The sequence below is a fragment of the Rissa tridactyla genome, unplaced genomic scaffold, assembly GCF_028500815.1.
Source record: "Rissa tridactyla isolate bRisTri1 unplaced genomic scaffold, bRisTri1.patW.cur.20221130 scaffold_29, whole genome shotgun sequence".
In the NCBI taxonomy this organism is placed as follows: Eukaryota; Metazoa; Chordata; class Aves; order Charadriiformes; family Laridae; genus Rissa; species Rissa tridactyla.
In genome coordinates this window covers 1,947,997-1,965,396 of record NW_026529507.1, presented here as the reverse complement: position 1 = coordinate 1,965,396, position 17,400 = coordinate 1,947,997, and positions in this window count along the sequence as shown.

Here is a 17,400-nt window from a genome sequence, read left to right as displayed (position 1 = left end):
ATAAAACCTAAGGGTCACAATCACCACAGGCGACACAATGAATATGTTCTACTGGCGTCTCTGCTCTATTGTCCATAAGAGCACTGCATCAGTCCTCCGAATGTTCTCCGGTATGCTGTTCAGGGGAATGATCTAGCTGTGGATTGGTGTTGTGGCCGTCCGACTGTGGTAGGGGTTCACGGAAAGGTCGCACGCTCTTCGCTGGGATCCACCTGGGGCCGCGTTCTGTGGAGACACAAGCATAGCCTCTGCCCCCTGTGACAAGGGGGTATGGCCCCAAGACCTTACCTGTCTCAGGGTCGCGGATCAGGACTGGAGCTTTTACGCTGGCTTCGAAAGAAGTGTTTGTGTTAAAGTGGCGAATGATCGGAGGGTTGTTATCTATTAAAGAACAATTTAAAAAGTTAAAAACATACAGGGCTTTCTGTAGACGTTCTTCAGGGGTGGCTGTCCCTACTCCCCCTTTCTGTTGCTGCAACAAGCGCTTTAAAGACTGATGAGAGCGTTCAATCAGGGACTGGCCCGTAGGGCAATGCGGGATCCCAGTGATGTGAGTGATCCCCCAAGAGATAAAAAAGGTTTTAAGTGCAGCCGAGATATAAGCAGGGCCATTGTCTGTTTTGGTTTGTGCAGGGATGCCTAAGGTAGCAAAAGCACGCAGCAGATGCCTGCGAACATCTTTCACCGCCTCCCCCACATGGCAGGAGGCAAATAGAGTGCCTGAAAAGGTGTCAATAGAGGAATGGACGTATTTTAATCTCCCAAAGTCTGGATAGTGTGTGACATCCGTCTGCCATAATTGCAGGCTTTGTAAGCCTCTGGGATTAACCCCACCTGGTGCCGTAGGAAAAGAATGTTTTTGACAATCAGGGCAGACAGCGATAATGTTCGCCGCTTGCTGAGAAGTGAGGCCAAACTGACGTTTGAGGCCCCCTGCATTCTGATGGAAAAAGGAATGACTAAGCTTAGCTTGTGCAATACGGTCAGGTAAAACTTGTACCGGCAGAGTGAGCATATCGGCCCGTCGATTGCCCTCTGCAATAAACCCAGGTAAAGAGGTGTGCGATCTAACATGTAAAACAAAATAGGGATGTGTTCGAGAGGTTAAAAGGAAAACAAGTTCCTGCAACAAAGCAAACAAATCAGCATGCGAAGTATGACGCAGCACCGAGGCCTCTGCCCGTTCAACGACGCCTGCAACATAAGCAGAATCAGTAATAAGATTCAGTGGTGTAGACCACTTACAAAAAGCTCGAACAACAGCGGCAAGCTCTACGATTTGAGGGGACCCGGAGACCGTCTCAACGTCCGACTCCCATTGTTGAGAGCGGTCATCCCACCAGACAATCACCGACTTGTGTGTTTTTCCAGACCCATCAGTGAACACAGTAAGGCCTTGGAGGGGCTGGTGACATCTCTTTGGTATGGATATTAAGTTAAAATGAGCATGTAGAAGCTTGTGGGACGGAGGATGTGAGGTTAGTTGACCCGAATAATCTGTTAAGGCAAACACGAAAGCATCAGACTGTTGGAATAACCATTGTAGGTACATATTAGTTACAGGTAAACAGATAGAAGCAAAGTCCATCCCTGACAGGGCAAGCAAGCGCTGCCGTGCTTTAATTATCAAGGAAGCAAACATTTCATGTTGCGTCCAAATTGTTTTAGTGGGCTGGTTGGGTAAAAAGACCCACTCAATGATTAATAAGGGATCAGGATTGTTAGGGTCCCATTGAAAAATCAAAGCATATGGCTGACGTGCAGGGTTCAAAATAATTAAATTGAAGGGCAATTCAGGCGCACAGCGGTGTGCTTGCCGTGAGGCAATGGCTTCCGCTACTTTTTGTAATGAGGCAGCGGCTTCAGGACCAAGTCGACGAGGGGAGCGTAAATCGGAATCTCCCTTGAGGAGTTCAAACAAAGGGCTTAAGTCTGAATTGGAGATTCCTAGCAAGGGTCGGACCCAAGTAATGGTCCCTAATAATTTTTGAACATCGTGCAAATTTTTAATGTCCGCCTGTATATGCACAGGTTGGGGAACTATCGTCTGGGTCCTGATGCGCCAACCCAAGTAGGTCCAAGGGGGCATTTTCTGGACTTTTTCGGGCGCAATACAGAGGCCTGCCGAATTGACAGCAGCCATAACAAGGGCTACGGCCTTTTCCATGAGCTCAAGGTGAGGCGCAGCCATCAAGATATCATCCATATAATGATATAACAGAACTTGAGGCAACGCAACCCTGACAGGGCTAAGTACCTTAGCGACACACCATTGACAAATTGTCGGGCTATTTTTCATTCCCTGTGGCAGTACAACCCACTGATATCGTTGCATAGGGGCTTGCATATTGACACTTGGGACTGAAAAAGCAAATTTGGCAGCGTCGTCAGGGTGTAGTGGAATATTAAAAAAGCAATCCTTAAGGTCAATAACGGTGAGATGCCAATTGCGGGGGATCATAGTTGGAGAAGGGAGCCCTGGCTGCAGAGCTCCCATATCTACCATAGCATCATTGATTTTTCTGAGATCATGGAGCAGGCGCCACTTGCCAGATTGCTTCTTAATAACAAAGACAGGTGAATTCCAAGGACTAGTAGTAGGTACTATATGTCCTTTTGCTAATTGTTCCGTAACCAGTTCTTGGAGAGCGCGAAGCTTTTCGAGTGGTAGGGGCCATTGATCTACCCAAATGCGCGTCTGAGTTTTCCAAGTCAGTTTCAGGGTGTCGCGCACCTCAATGGCCCCTCCTAAAAATGCGACTGAATGGAAGTTCCCCATTGTGACAGCACATCATGTCCCCATAAGACCATAGGAACAGACAGCACAAAAGGCTTGACGGAAGCCACTCGTCCTTCTGGGCCTTTGATTTGGATCAATTCCGAGGATTGGTGGCTTCTACCAACTCCTCCGATTCCGGCTAGTGCCTGAGGCACAGCTGCCAAAGGCCATTGTGGAGGCCACTTCGCCTGTGAAATTACAGTAACATCGGCCCCTGTGTCAATAATCCCATTCAGGATTACTTGCTGAGTGCCGTGAATAAGAGTACATTGACAAAGTGGTCACTTCTGGGAAATGGACTGTACCCAGAGAATCTGTGGATCCCCAGTAGATCCAAAACCTCCTTGTCTTTGCTGCGGAGGTGGGTGAGGCGAAAGAGAGCTTGCGTTCTGCGGGATCAGTAGTAATTGTGCAATGCGGCTTCCTTTGGGTACTGTGCAAGGGGGAAATGGGGTCCAGGCCATGATTTTAATTTCCCCAACGGTATCCGCATCAATTACTCCAGGCAATACAAAAAGTCCGGCTAAGGTTACCGATGATCTCCCTAATAGTAGCCCTTGTGTTTTCGGGGGTAAAGGACCTGAAACATTAGTTGCTAATAAATGAACAGAGGAATCAAGCAACGTTACTGCGTGTGAGGTTGCCAGGTCCAATCCGGCGCTACCGGCTGTTGCTGGGTGAAGACTTGTGGCGAGGTCACACCCATCTGCGTGGCTCGATTCACCGGTGACGATACTTGTGTCTGTGTGCGTCGCTGCCCCGCGCTCCGCAAGCGGTTCCCCTGTATCGGCTGCCCTTGAAAATTATACTTAGAACGACATTGATTAGCATAATGACGCCCCTTCCTGCATCGGGGACAGATCCCAGGGGCTTGGGCTTTAGCCCCCCCATTAGAAGCGGGACAATTTCGTTTGATATGGCCTGGTTTACCACAACCGTAGCAATTTCCTCCTCCAGACTTGTCTCTCATAGCTGCGAAAGCAGCTGCCATCGCTTCAAATTTGTGGTCCACAGTACCAATACGATTACAAGCCTCCACCATTTCGACCAAGGTCGGAGCTGGGTTAGGGAGAGATTTAAGTAATTTTTTACAGTCGGCGTTAGCATTTTCAACTGCTAATTTTAATAGCAAAATCTCTCGAGCTTCGGTATTATCTATTTGGCGTTCTAAAGCTTGCTTAAGTTTATCAATAAATTGCATGTACGGTTCCCAAGGTTCCTGCGTAATAGAGGTGAATGCCTTTTGAGGTTTACGGGAATCGGGTATTTTGAGTAAAGCCTTTTTTGCTTCTTCGCGGATCGCTTCCAGGGCCTCTCGTGGACAATCTCGAGCCTGTGCCGCTGGATCAGAGTGCTGACCCGTACCCATAAGGTGCTCCATGGTCAGTGCGGCAAGAGCAGCATTATTATGACCTACGTAGCTGGTGAGGAGAGTTTGAAGGCCCCCTCTCCAATGCGACTCCCAGAGGGAATACTGGGGAGGGGTTAATAACAATTGCGCTAGCGATTTTAAATCATGGGGAGTCATAACGTACATAGCAAAGACAGAAGACAGCAGGCTAGCAAAATATGGGGAAGAGAGCCCGTGTTCTGTGACGGTACGGCGCAGCTCTTTAATCACAGGGAAGGACAAAGCCTCCTACTGCACTCCCCGGCCTTGATAAATAACAGGGGCGACTATCGTTCGCGCTATTTCCAAGTCACCTTCTTTTAAAGCTTGACGTCTAATATTCGCCCATGTATCATGAGGGTCAGGGGGATACAAGTCAGGCTCTTTATCGGGATCAACGGGCCCCGGGTCAAGCGGATCTTCCTGAGGAGGGTAGCCTGCGGCACAGACCTTTAAGGGTCCGGGCAACTTAGCGCGTCGCGGACGTAGCGGAGGGGGAAGCAAAGGCTGAGCTGGTGGAGGTTCCCCCTTAGTATCTGGAGAGTCTTTATGTGATTTAACAAAATTAGTAGTGAACGCGACAGTGTTTTATGGGATGTGATGACAAGGTACACTTGATTCTTTATTGCATAGAGGACAGGGTCGGACAAGCTGCCAGGGAGACCCTCCCGTTGAGTCATGAGGCTCAACTTGCTTTCTAAACTCCTTCTCGGAGAGGAGTCTGCCTGAGGCTGGATCCAATGCTAGTCCCAGCCTTGGTTAACGGTTTATGTCTAAAGGATTATATATGTGCAATCAATCCTTTCTATCACTTAGCTAAGATTTCACAGTTTAACGTTCTATTAATCACCTACCGAGAATCTGTTGTGGCAAGGAATCTCTCGACGTCTAGGAGGAGAACCTTAAGCGAGCATCCCTGCTCAAGGGGAGATCCTGGCGTGCAGCCCACTGCCGTGCAGGAGAGCTCCAAGCACTCTTGGGCTGTCCACTATTTATAGAGTAAGAGAATTGACCTCCAGTCATATTCGCATGGGAACAAAATACCTAGGCCCCCACTCCAGACAGTGTGTTGGCTGTGTTGCCAGCCATCCCCCAAAGTCCAGGTGACACTCATCACACCTCCCACTGATGGTTATGGCTTGAGCAGGAGCTGGGGAGGGGCAGAAGCGGGAGAGCGCAGCGCCACAAGATGCGGCACACAGGGACGTGGTTTAGTGGTGGACCTGGCAGGGTTGGGTTTACAGTTAGACACAATGATGTTAAAGATCCTTTCCAACATAGATGATTCCATGAGTCTGTGATTGTTTTGAGCCTCAGGACTCTGTTTCCTCCTCGCCCCTTCTCTGGGAGGCCAGGAGGTGTCACAGAATTTTCTTGCACTTGGCATTGCTCCCCCTCACATCCCTCTGCCCCAGGAAGAGCCCTGGGCCACAAGTGAGGGACAGGATCTGCCTTGCCAGGGCCTGGGGCTGAGGGCTTGGCCTTTCTGCTGCATCAAACCAACCAAGGGTTTCTTCAGCATTACAGCCACCTGCACTCTGCCTTTGCCCACCTGCAATCACAGCCTCCAATTATCTGCTCTAACGAGTCCCTGGGGAGGCTTTGTCAGGAATGGCCCTCAGTGGGGCTCATTAATGCTTCCAGGTACTTGGAGTTTGACTTCTGATTTCTTGAGCACTCTGTTCAACCTTCTCTCAGTATCTGAGGTCTGTGGACTCAGCAGCAAATACCCCATGGGGCTCATTAAAAGACAGAAAGCCTTAACAAGCTTCTCTTTTTGTAATTTTCTTCAAGACTTGTACAGCTAATTGGAGAGGTTTCATAGTGTAATGAAGTAGGAAGATTTCAAAATGCATCTGATAAAAATGATCTTTTCTGTTAAAGGATATATTTTATTACTTTTCACTTTACAGAAGAGGTGATAGAAGCATTCTCTGATTGATATTGGTGCAGAGTGTTTCCTCAGGAAGTCTGGACACCTAGGTAAAGCAGTCCCTTGATGTCCATCGCTGGATGGACAGCCTTGCTCCTCACCTCCCCAACCTCACCATTTCTGACATTGCCCACCTGGGACTTGCATCACTGCTCCTTGCATCAGACTTCTCCACTGGTCTCTGCAGCTGGAGGTTACAGCTCCATTGCTCCATCTCCCACCTGAGCCCCTTAGAGACCTGGCTGCACCCAGGCACAGGAGAATTTTCCCCATTCTTCAGAAAAGAAAAGTAAAGCACAATCAGTTTTCATAAACAATAAATGATATTCTGTAATCATATGCTAAGTACAAGCTACCACTAATGAGGTTGATTTCTACAAGGGATAAACTTAGGTAGTTAGATAAAAAACGATAGATATAAACATAATTAAAGAGCTGGCTAAGGAGGCAATTAGACTGTTGAGAGACAGTCAGGCTGTTCAGTCCCTGAAGGTGAAAACAGCAGCGTGGGCGAGAGGTACCTGGATGAACAAAGAGTAAATGGAGAAGAAAACTGAAGAATTACGGAAAGGGCCTTTGCCTAGACAGTCTGGATCTGAAAAGGTGACTTTAGAAATGGTCACTGTATCAGGACAAGTAGACAAAAAATTAGAGAAACTAACTGCACTGTGTAACAGGGAGAATAGTTGTAATGGCGTCACAGGGAAGATCAATATTTCTTTGGAATATCCTTTCTGAGAGGTTATGGGATTGGCAGAGGTCTCTTGTGAGAGAGGACAAGCAAGTGGTGCACCCATCTTTGGAAGAATCCAACACTGCACCCCAGGGAACCAGAGGCTGCACAGGCTCACATCGGTGAGGAGCGGGCCATCAGTTGGAGTCCTCTTGGGTGACATTTGTGGGCACCAACAGCAGAACGTGTCCAAAACCCATCAGCACGGACTTACCAAGGGTCAATCATGCCTCGCCAACCTGACTGCCTTCACGATGTAGTAACTGCATTTGTGCATGAGGGCACTCTTGCCACGTTTGTCAATAGCAATAAACTCGGAGGATCATTTGTTTACCAATTAATTTACCAATTACTGCCATGGGCAAAACAGACCCAACTTGGGAAAATTCATTAAATGTATTTCCAATTGATTGTAACAGAATAGGACAGTGAGAAATAAAACACAATTCAAAACACCTTCCCCCCTCCCTCCCTCCCTTCTTCCCAGGCTCAACTTCATTCCTAACTCTTCTACCTTTGCCCCGAGTGGCACAGGGGGGTTGTGGAATGGGAGTTGCCGTCAGTTCATAACACTTCGTTTCTGACCTTGCCCAAATGTGGGTCCTTCCCACTGACTGCAGTTCTCCACAAACTGCTCCAGCGTGGATCCTTTCCACAGGGTACAGTCCTTCAGGCGTGGACTGCTGCAGTGTGGGTCCCCCACAGGCCACAGGTCCTGCTGCAAAACCTGCTCCAGCATGGGCTCCTCTCCTTAGGCAGCAGGTCCTGCCAGGAGCCTGCTCCACCGGGGTCCTCCATGGGCTGCTGGTCTAACTCTCCTAAAGGAAAAAGGCCAGCCCAGCATGGCTTCTCTTCTGGACCAGACCACAAGAAGTCCCGGAGGATGGCTGTTTCCTATGCCCGTGGGACTTGAGAAAACTCAGAAGACTCCAGTGTTTTGGGTATTGCTGAACAGAGTTTGCATGGTGTCAAGGCCTTCTCTGTTTCTTCGTTCTGCTCCCTCCAGTGAGTAGGTGGGAGGTGAGAAAGAAGTTGAGAGGGGACCCAGCCAGGACCGCTGATCCAAACTGACCAGAGGCATATTCCATACCATATGACCTCATGCTCAGGAATAAAAGCTTGAGGCACAGGAGGAAGATGGTGGGGTTTTTTATTGTTTAAGGAGTCTGCTGCTTGGAGACTGGCTGGGCATTAGTCTGCTTGTGGGAGGTGTTGAGTGATGGTCTCCGTTTCACTTGTTGAGGTTTTTTTAATCTCTTCTCTTCACCAGTTAAATTGTTATGTTGACCCCAAACTTTTCACACTTTATTTCTTCCTTGTCCCACTTGTGAAGGGGGAAGAAAGTGTGAGCGACTGTGTGGCTGCTGGGCTATTGGCTATTGGCCATGGTCAACACATCACAGCAAGGAAGATTGTGATAGCTGGGAGCGAGTTCAGCGGTTGGCCACCAAGATGCTTAGGGGCTGAAGGGGAAGGGCCTTCTTTAGCCTGGAGAAGGGAAGGCCTTGGGAAGCTCATAGCAGCCTGTGTGTCCCTATGGGGACATTTTCAGGGCCATGGAGCCAGGCTTGTGACAGTGGTGCTTGGCAGGAGGTTAATAGACAATGGTCAGATGTTGAAATAAGGAAGGTTCAGGACAAAGAAAATGAAAATCTTTTTCTCTGTGGGGGCATCCAAGCATTGCAGGAGGTTTCCCAGTGACATTGTGCCATCTCTGTCCTTGGATGTTTTCCATCTCCTACGGGATAAAGCCTTGAGCAACATTTGACCAGCATTGGTCATGCCTTGAGGCATTTGACCAGCTTCCTGAACAAAGCTATCAGTATGCCATGCCTCCTGAGATTCCTGGGAGCAGCCACTTTCTTGTCTTTCTTGTTCTTCTACAAACTTCTCCACATCTCCAGACCAAGTGGTGATTTAGGCTGTAAAGAGAATGGAAACAAAGCCTCTGGCTTGGTTACTATCAACTTAATTGCTAAAAGAGAGTGAGATGGAGGGATCTCAGAGCTTCCAGATTCCTGTGGAAGGTTGAAGGCCTCCAAGAAAGGAGTTGAAAATAAGAGTGTTGAACTAGCCTAGCCTTTAAATCACTTCACATGGGATGCTTCTGCTTCCCACTTTCAGTCATTGGCACCCAGAAACCTCACATGCTTTTCTTCCTCTCCTCCCCAAACCTGACCAAGTGACATGAAGAAAGAAAGCAGAAAGGCCCTAGGCCCCTGTGAATCAGCTGGGGTCTGGCACTTGGAGGGCCGCTCAGTGAATGGCAGTTCTTTCGTGGTCCACCCGATAAAGAATCAAGCTGGGACGTCAGCCTGCAAGAGCAAACCAACAAGGTCCATGGACAGGCAAGGCTGTGTCTGGAGAACCTTTACACCTACAGCGTAGATCAAGCTGGGGCTGAACCTCAGGCCTGGGCTTAAAGGGGATCCTGAGCTGAGGGACAGAGGGCTGGGAGGAGGCCCCAGGTGAAGCTGCTCAGGGCCATGAAGGCCTGTGGATATTTTCAGGGCCCTGACATGGTTTCCATGGGAGCCCACCTGCCAGTGCCCTCAGTAGGCCTCCTTCCGTACTGTCCAGGGTCTGTGCTCTGCTCCTCTCCTTCCCTGTTCCCCTGGAGATCTGGGAGACCACCATTTGATGGTCACTACAGCCAAGGCTGAGACTGGTCTTCACATCTCTGACCAGCTCTGCCTCTTGGCAGTACCAGCTCCACTTGTGCATCAGTGTGGCCCATTTGGCAGCTGTGCTAAGAACCATCAGCATGGACTTACCATAAGTAAATCAAAGAAAAAGGAAGCCTACAGAAGGTGGAAGCAAGGACAAGTAGCCTGGGAGGAATACAGAGAAATTGTCCAAGCAGCCATGGATCATGTCAGGAGAGTCAAATCTGGCCAGAGGCATCAAGGGCAACAAGAAAGCTGAATAAAGAACACGGACTTCACAGTATCGTGTTGCCTGGGGTTGGCGTGGCGACCTGGTTCAGGAACAGCACAGCGACCAATCACAGGCCGCTCGGTCCATCGACTCGCAGACACCAATGTGGTGGACGGCAAATGGCGTTTATTAGTAAGTGACACAGCCTTATATAGCTCGAGTTTACAATGTCCCTTCCATCTGCTCACATCATAAACTAACCACTATTGGGAGAGGGGCTCTATCTTTCCGTACAGCGCGATATCTTCCGGCCGCCAGGCCCTAACTACCTACATTTCCCCCCTCCCTATGGATAACCAAACTAGCTAAAATAGAAAAATAGAAAACTTGAATAAAAAACATCTTCCTGAAGAAGAACGATGGCTGCAATGGGGCCACCCATCACTCCCACTCCATGACCCCAAGTGCTATTGGAGACTTTAATGACACTCACTGGCAGGTGAGCATGGCAGGATGCATACTGTCCAGCTGGTGTTGGGGTCTCTTTGGACAACTTCTTTGCACAGGCGCAGACCAACAAAGGTGATGCTCACTCCAATCCAGTCCTTGCAAAAGAGGAAGTGCTGATCAGGGATGCGAAAACCAGTGTCAGCTTTGGCTGTAGGGACCATGAAATACTGGGAGAAGATTTTAGCCTCTTCAGGGGACTTTCAGTGGTAGGCCCATGGGCAGCAGTATTCAAAGGCAGCAGAGCTCAGTACAGTTGGTCTTTCAGAGAAGCATCTTCCAAGCATAAGAACTGTCGACATTCATAAGCCGGAAAACAACCAGACATTTCAGGAGAGCAGCTTGGCTAAGGAAGGAACGTGGATGCAGGGACTCAAGCAGGAATTTAGAAATAGGGATGGCTTTAGAGGAGCCAAAGCTTCCCTAGTGTTGACCCTTGCAAGAGCTTCCAGGACATCAAGAGGATCTCTTAGTACTTCCAGACCAATGCAAGAAAAAACCCAAAGATTATCTGTGGCCACTGCAGAATTTAGTAAGAACAGGTGCAGAGAAATATGAGATACTGTATCCCCCTTGCCTTAGTCTTCCCCAGCAAGGTCTCTCAGCCCTTTGCTCCTCAAGGCAGGAGTCTGGAAGAAAATAACCAGCAGTGAATGCGGATCAATTCAGGTGTCACTTGGGCAAACATAGTCCTTACCAGCCTATGGGGCTGGAGGGGCAGGCTCCCAAGGACCTGAGCGAGCAGGACAGTGTCACCGTGAGGCCCTTCTCCATCATCTTTGAAAGGTCACGGAGTCTGAGGGAACTCCCTGATTACTGTAAGAACCCAAACATTGCATGCACCTTGCAAAAAGGCCCAAAGGATGAGCAGGGTAACAGAAGACTGTGCCCCCCTGTGACACCCCTTTCTGGGTGTCTGAAAGAGAAGGTGATTTACCCTGGATTTACCCAAGGTAGCTTCTTCCTGGCCATCCTTTTTACGTTTTCTGAAGAAAGGAGAGGATTTCTGGGCAAGGAAGAGCAATGATTGTCTTCTACCTGGAAGTCAGCAAGGCTTTCAGCATCATCCCCCACAATGTTCAATGTCAGCACACTATGGTCTGCATGGATGGATAAATAGATGGGTAAAAACCAGCTGGACAGGAGGGCTGTCGTGGTTTGGGGCAGATTGGCCAATGGTGAGATGACAGATGCTCTCCCCCACCTCTCATTCCAAGGAGACACAGAAAAGAGAGAAAAGATTTATGAGTTTAGAAAAAAATGGTTACTGTAATAAAAAAGTAATAGTTCATTGAAGTAGTTACATTAATGAAATATTAATAATAAAATATAAAGGAAATAATGAAATAGATACAATGCACACAAAACCGTTTCAGGCTCCCAGGGAGATGTCAATGGCAGGCACTGGGGAAGTCAAGGACTGGACTCAGCACCAGATAGGAACTGGATATCGGATATAGATTCAGGAACACACAGGTCAGGATCAAAGTCAGAGAAACAGGGTCCTCCTCAGACATCAGTCACTGAACAAAGAGAGCCATTGAAGAAAAGAGCCGACCTTTTGATTCCTCATCTTTTATACTGAGCATGGGAGATGGGATGGAACACTCAAGAGATGGGATGGAACCATGGTAATGCTGGCCTCCTTTGTGGTATCTCTGCAATAAAAGGGAGTTTCCTCAGTGCCATGGGTGAAAATAGGCCTTTTCTTCCCAAACTGGAGTGCAGAACACACTCAGGGAACTGAAGGCTGAAAGGCCTTGATGATGTGCTTGGGTGCTGAATGGACGTGGGGGATGGATGGGGGCATCCCTCACGTCTCATCATGATGAGAAGTCATGACATGAGATGTCAAAACTGGCTCATAAGTCATGACTGACTCACCCCAGAATTCCCTCTCGATTGCCGGTACATCACCATTCAGGGACGGAGCACCAGCCACGTCCCTTGCCTTTGGGGATTCACAAAGTCCAAGCCTGATGGTGAAGTCGGCACTCACAGGAGTGATGGGTGGCCCCATTGAGGCCATCGCTCCTCTTCAGGAACAGCAGGGAAAGCTCTGGATGACGAAGGATGCCAGGACATGCTCCAGAAAGAGAAGATCAGTGCTAATCCTGACACCTGAGTGCAAAGAAATAGTTGCACTTCAACAAAATAAATTACAAAAAATGCCAAACTAAACCCAGAGAACAGCATCCGCCACCAGCACCGTTTCAGTGGTAGTTCCAGCCGCTGCAGAGCTGCAGCTGACGGCCCTGCTGTCCCTGTCGCAGGAATCCAACTGACAGCAGTTACCAAGGCCCTTTGGGAAGACTGCACTGGGTGTCACCTTCTCTGAAGAGGACCTGCTGCTTCCCTCTGGCTGCCATTAGCAGCAGAGCCCTCTGGTTCTCCACCCCACACTTTGCCCCCTTGGACACAGGAGGGACCGGCTTTCAGCTGCTGCTTTAACAACTGCCTTCGCTGTGCTCCTTTTCTGTCTCTCTTCCTACCGCATCTGTCAGGATGGGCTTCTTCTCATTCCAGACGGAGCCCAAAGCCTCAGAGTACACTGCCACCCCCTACTTACCCACCCTAGGATGTGTTGAAGAAATAACAATTAGCAAATAGGAACTCTACCCATAGCGCGTATCTGGCCAGCCTATAAAGCTGTAACAGCTCATCCTAAAGCTCCGAAGGCATAGACCAGCCATCACTTTGATCCCATATCTACCTCCTGTATGATCTGTCCTGAAGGTCAAATCATCGTTACCTTCAGAAGAGGATGGAAGGTGAGGAGAAGTGGGCAGTAAACGATGAATGGTTGGGAAAAAGCAGCCAAGCAAGTGGCAAAGGCAGGAGCCGAGTTGTCCCAAGGCCAGCTCAGCCCAAGGAGCTTTGGCTGGCCCGCTCTTGAGGATGCCAAGCCCTGGCCAGGTGAGCTCACAAGCAGTGGCCAGGTGCCACATCACTGCCCCTTTGTGACAGGGGCCACCCCCACATGCACGGGGACGCACTGTGGCCCCTCAGCCACCACAGCTGGGGCACCTCCTGCAGCCACCAGCCGGCAGCTGTTGGGCTGCCCCAGGCACTGCTGGCCAAGGGCTGCTCATCTGCCCACAGAGCTCCCGCCTCTGCCTGGAGCCGCACCAGCCCCAGGAATAAAAACCTGCCCAGGGCTGTCAGCGAGCCCCTTCACAGCTTTGGCCGGCACAGTCGGGGGGCTGAGTACTTCTTTTCCACTCTTCCCAGGTGCAGGACTGCATCCACGAGACTCCTGCAGCAAAGCACCTGGTGTCTGACAGGTTTGTTTCCAATGAATTTAATCTACCCCCAAGATACAGCCACAGACTGACTCTGAACTAGTGCTACCAAAGAACCCCCTTGAGCAACTGCGCTGGGTGCACCTTGGGTGGCTGCCAGGCCCCCACCCAGCTGCTCTCCCACCCTCCAGATCCAAAAAACATTTGTGGGTGGCTTTTTAGCATCTGGTTTAACCCCACGACCTGCCTGGAGGGCAATGAGTGTTGCCTCTGCCCCAAGAAGGCAGCTGGTTGTTATCCCTGCCCTCCTTGAGCTCACCAGTTGGGCCCCTGCACCTCCTGCGTCCTCCAGTTTTCCCCACTCTTGCTCGGGGCAGTGAGTTCCTCCTGCTCAGCTCAGGGCAGGGAGTTTTCCTCCTGCTCCACTTGGGGAGGCTTTCTTCTTTATATCCTTCCCTTGGGGCATCCAGTGTGGCCTCAGCCTTGCTTGGGTGGCTTCTTTTCATCGTGTCCCCCTCAGGACAGCTGGTTTTTCCCCTCTCTTGCCTGGGGAGGCTCCTTTTGCCCCTGCCCTACACCAGGTGCCTGGATTTACTCCTGCCCTGCTCAAGGTGGCTCTTTGTGCCTCTGCTGAAATCAGGGTGACTCGCTTTGCTCCTGCCCCACTTGGGGCATTTAGTTTTTTCCCTCTCCGGCTCAGGGCATCTCCTTCTGCCCCTGCCCCCGCCCCGCTCGCAGGGGCCATTAATGTCCCGGCCACAGCAGGACCACCGGGGCTCCAGCGCCATTCCCCTGGCACCAGCCCCTGGTCAAGTGCTGCCCTGAATTGTCACATCACAACCACGCTTTTGCTTCCCAGCCTCCTCTGGCACCGCTCCTCCAGCTGGCATCTGACATTGAAAAAAGAGCCTGAGCCCTGTGATCCCTCAGCTTTTATACTGAGCAAGATGCAGGTGGGATGGAGTACTCTGTTAGTCAGCTTTGGGTCACCTCTCCTGTGCGCTCATTCCCAAAGGTGCCATCCCTCTACGCTTCTCCCTTCCGACCCTCCGTGCCCTGCCATGTTTAACCCACCACCGTCATCCTTCCCAACTCTCCTGCTACCAACAGTGCTAACAGGGTGGGATTCCTCAAGGGCTCCCCCAGCTTGGCATCATCTACAAAGGAGGTGAAAGTGCATTGTCTGCCATCACACGGAGAGATAATAATGTTCCATAGTAGGTGTCAAGGGCTGGTCTTTGATGGATGCCACTAGTAAGTGGGTTCCAGAAGGACTTTGTACCACAGATGATGTCCCTCTGTCATTATTCAGACAGCTTTCCACCAACCACATCGTCCACTTCTTCAGCCCGGCTGTCAACAACCTGGCTATAAGGAGACTACAGAAGACCATGTCAAAGGCCTTGCTAAAGTCCGGGTACACAACAACCCCTTCTATTCCCTCCCACATGTCTTCTGCCATCCCTTTCTTGTCCTTCAAACGCCTGCAGATGGCTGCAGGAGGACTTGTCATATCCCCTTCCCTGGTGAGGCTGGCCAGTCTGTCATTGGCCCAATCCTCCTTCCTGCTTTTTTGAAAACTGGTTTCATGTCTGCTTTTTCCAAGGCTCTCAGATGGCTCTGGCCTTTCCAAGGTGTTGGAGAGAGGTCTCACAATGGCACTGGCCAGCCTTCTCCATCTCCATGACACCAAAAGTCTTCTCACTATGACACACTGCCAGAGGAGTGCCCAGGACACAATACTCGCTGTCCAGATCCTTGGGGGCCGCTTCAGAAGAAAACCAGAAGTGATTTCTTCCTACAAGCCCACGACTCCAACGGGATCTCTCGGCAGCCGACAGCTTTCCTAAGCTGTTTCTGTCAGTTCCTCCCAACTCCCATCCTTCCTTCTCCTCAGGCTGTAGATGAGAGGATCGAGCAGGGGTGAGGTGCGTGTTGAAACAGGGCTTTGTTAAACTCTCTCAGGAGGGCTGTTCTGGGCATCCCACTGAGAGTGGTGGGGGTGCCGCAGAAAGGAGTGGCTCCAGGGAGGGCAGGGGAGCCGGTGGAGAAGGCCTTCTGCCTGCCCATGCTGGGCAGGAGAGCTGCCCCCAAGTGCAGGCAGGGGAAGAATGGGTCTAAAAAGCAGGTTATGAAAACAAAGTCCATGATGAATGTAATGGTTTCACATCAGGAGAGTTTCAGCATTGGTGTAAACCCACAGAATCACAGAATCATAAACAGGGTTGGGTTTTAAGGGACCTTTAAAGACCACCTAGTCCAACCCCCTGCAGGGAGCAGGGACATCTTCAATTAGATAGGTTGCTCAGGGCCCTGTCCAACCTGACTTTGAATGTCTCCAGAGACTGGGTACATACAACCTCTCTGGGTGACCTGTTCCAGTATTTCACCCCCACAAAGAAGTGTTCCAGGACATCTGGACCAGATCTGGTCCAGACATCTGTCCAGGACAACTGGGACAAGAAGGATATGATTGCTGTAGATGACAGAAATCCCCCTAGCCAAGGTGCAGCCGCCTTCTGGAGACAACCCTTCCAGTTCCTGAGCCTTGCAGAGAGCAGGGGGTGGCACAGAGCCCAGTCGTCATCGTAGGATGGGGCCACCAGCAGGAAACACTCTGTACATGCCAAAGGTGCAGGAAAGAGCACTACCATTGCTGTGAGCAGAGATTGTGCTGTCCCCAGCCAGGGGACAGTCAGAGTGGTGGAGCTGGAGCAGGTTTACAAGTTTTCCAGAGGCAGCCCCATGATGAGGAGGGTGTTCCCAACCACAGTCACAAGGCAGGTCATGAGAGAGAAGAGGACGAGAATTTTTCTGAAGGTTGAGGACATCTCGTACTAAAGGCATTTGCTTCTCTGTCAGGTGCTTAAAAATATTGTGAAGGACGTTCAGAGAGGTGAAACATGGAGGGTGTGCGCCTCTCACTGCATTCCTACTCCCTAGACGTGCTCTGTGCTCTGTGAGAGGTGAGAAATGCCGTCTTGTAGAGGGCAATGCCGCTCACGCCTGCAGAACCCTTTCGGACTGCACAGGGGAGATGCTCCACAGAGGTGCTTCTGTCACACCGTGTAATCAAAGGGACAGGCCATGAAGAGAGGGGAGGGTGAGGTAGCACACAGGTGTTCCTGGAGACACACACGGCACTGTCAGGGCTCTGGCAGGGCTGCTCAGAGACACGAGTCCTTCCCTGGCACGGGCAGAGGCCCTGCAGCAGACTCCATGGCCTCCTGTTGCCACTCCCAGAGGCCGGCAGCACCTCAGCCCCGCGCTGTGTCTCCCTGCTCGGCACCTCTCTGAGATGCCCCACGGCGTGAGGAATGGACACAGGGACCTGGGGTCAAGGAAGCCCATCCCAGTGCTGCATTCAGGGGGTTTCCCAGGGGACGTTACTCTCCAATGAAGGGACACGGCCTGTCCCACAGCACTTTCGGGCATTTCTAAGAACAGCTGCTGGTGTTTGTGCTCTCTCGGGTTCATGTCCCCACATGCACACGGTGTGCATGCCGAAATCTCCTCTGAACCATGCAAACAGGGACTTCTGACCTCGTTATTCGGTGTCTCTCCACAGGCAGACAAACATCCTCTCTGGGTTTGCGTAGGCGTCCAGTTCTGCAAATGGTGGTTTCAGGTGTCTGTTCTGTGACGATTGCCCTGGGACAGCTTCCCCGGGGTGTCCAGCAAACAAAGGCACAGACCAGACCCCGCTCTGCTGGTCCTTCAGTCCTGTCCCTGGAGGTGTGGCTGTGCAAGGACACTGTTGTGTGTGCCCTCACCCTGCACACGCACACTCTTTACCTCTTTACTGGGCATCCCTCACCAGGGCACGTTTGAAGGAACGCTCTTGACAGCAACTGTGGAAGAAGACCTAATCCTTCCTGCACTGCCCTGAGCAGATCCCCTTTCATGGTGGAAACTCTGTTATGCAGACGAGCTTTTTCT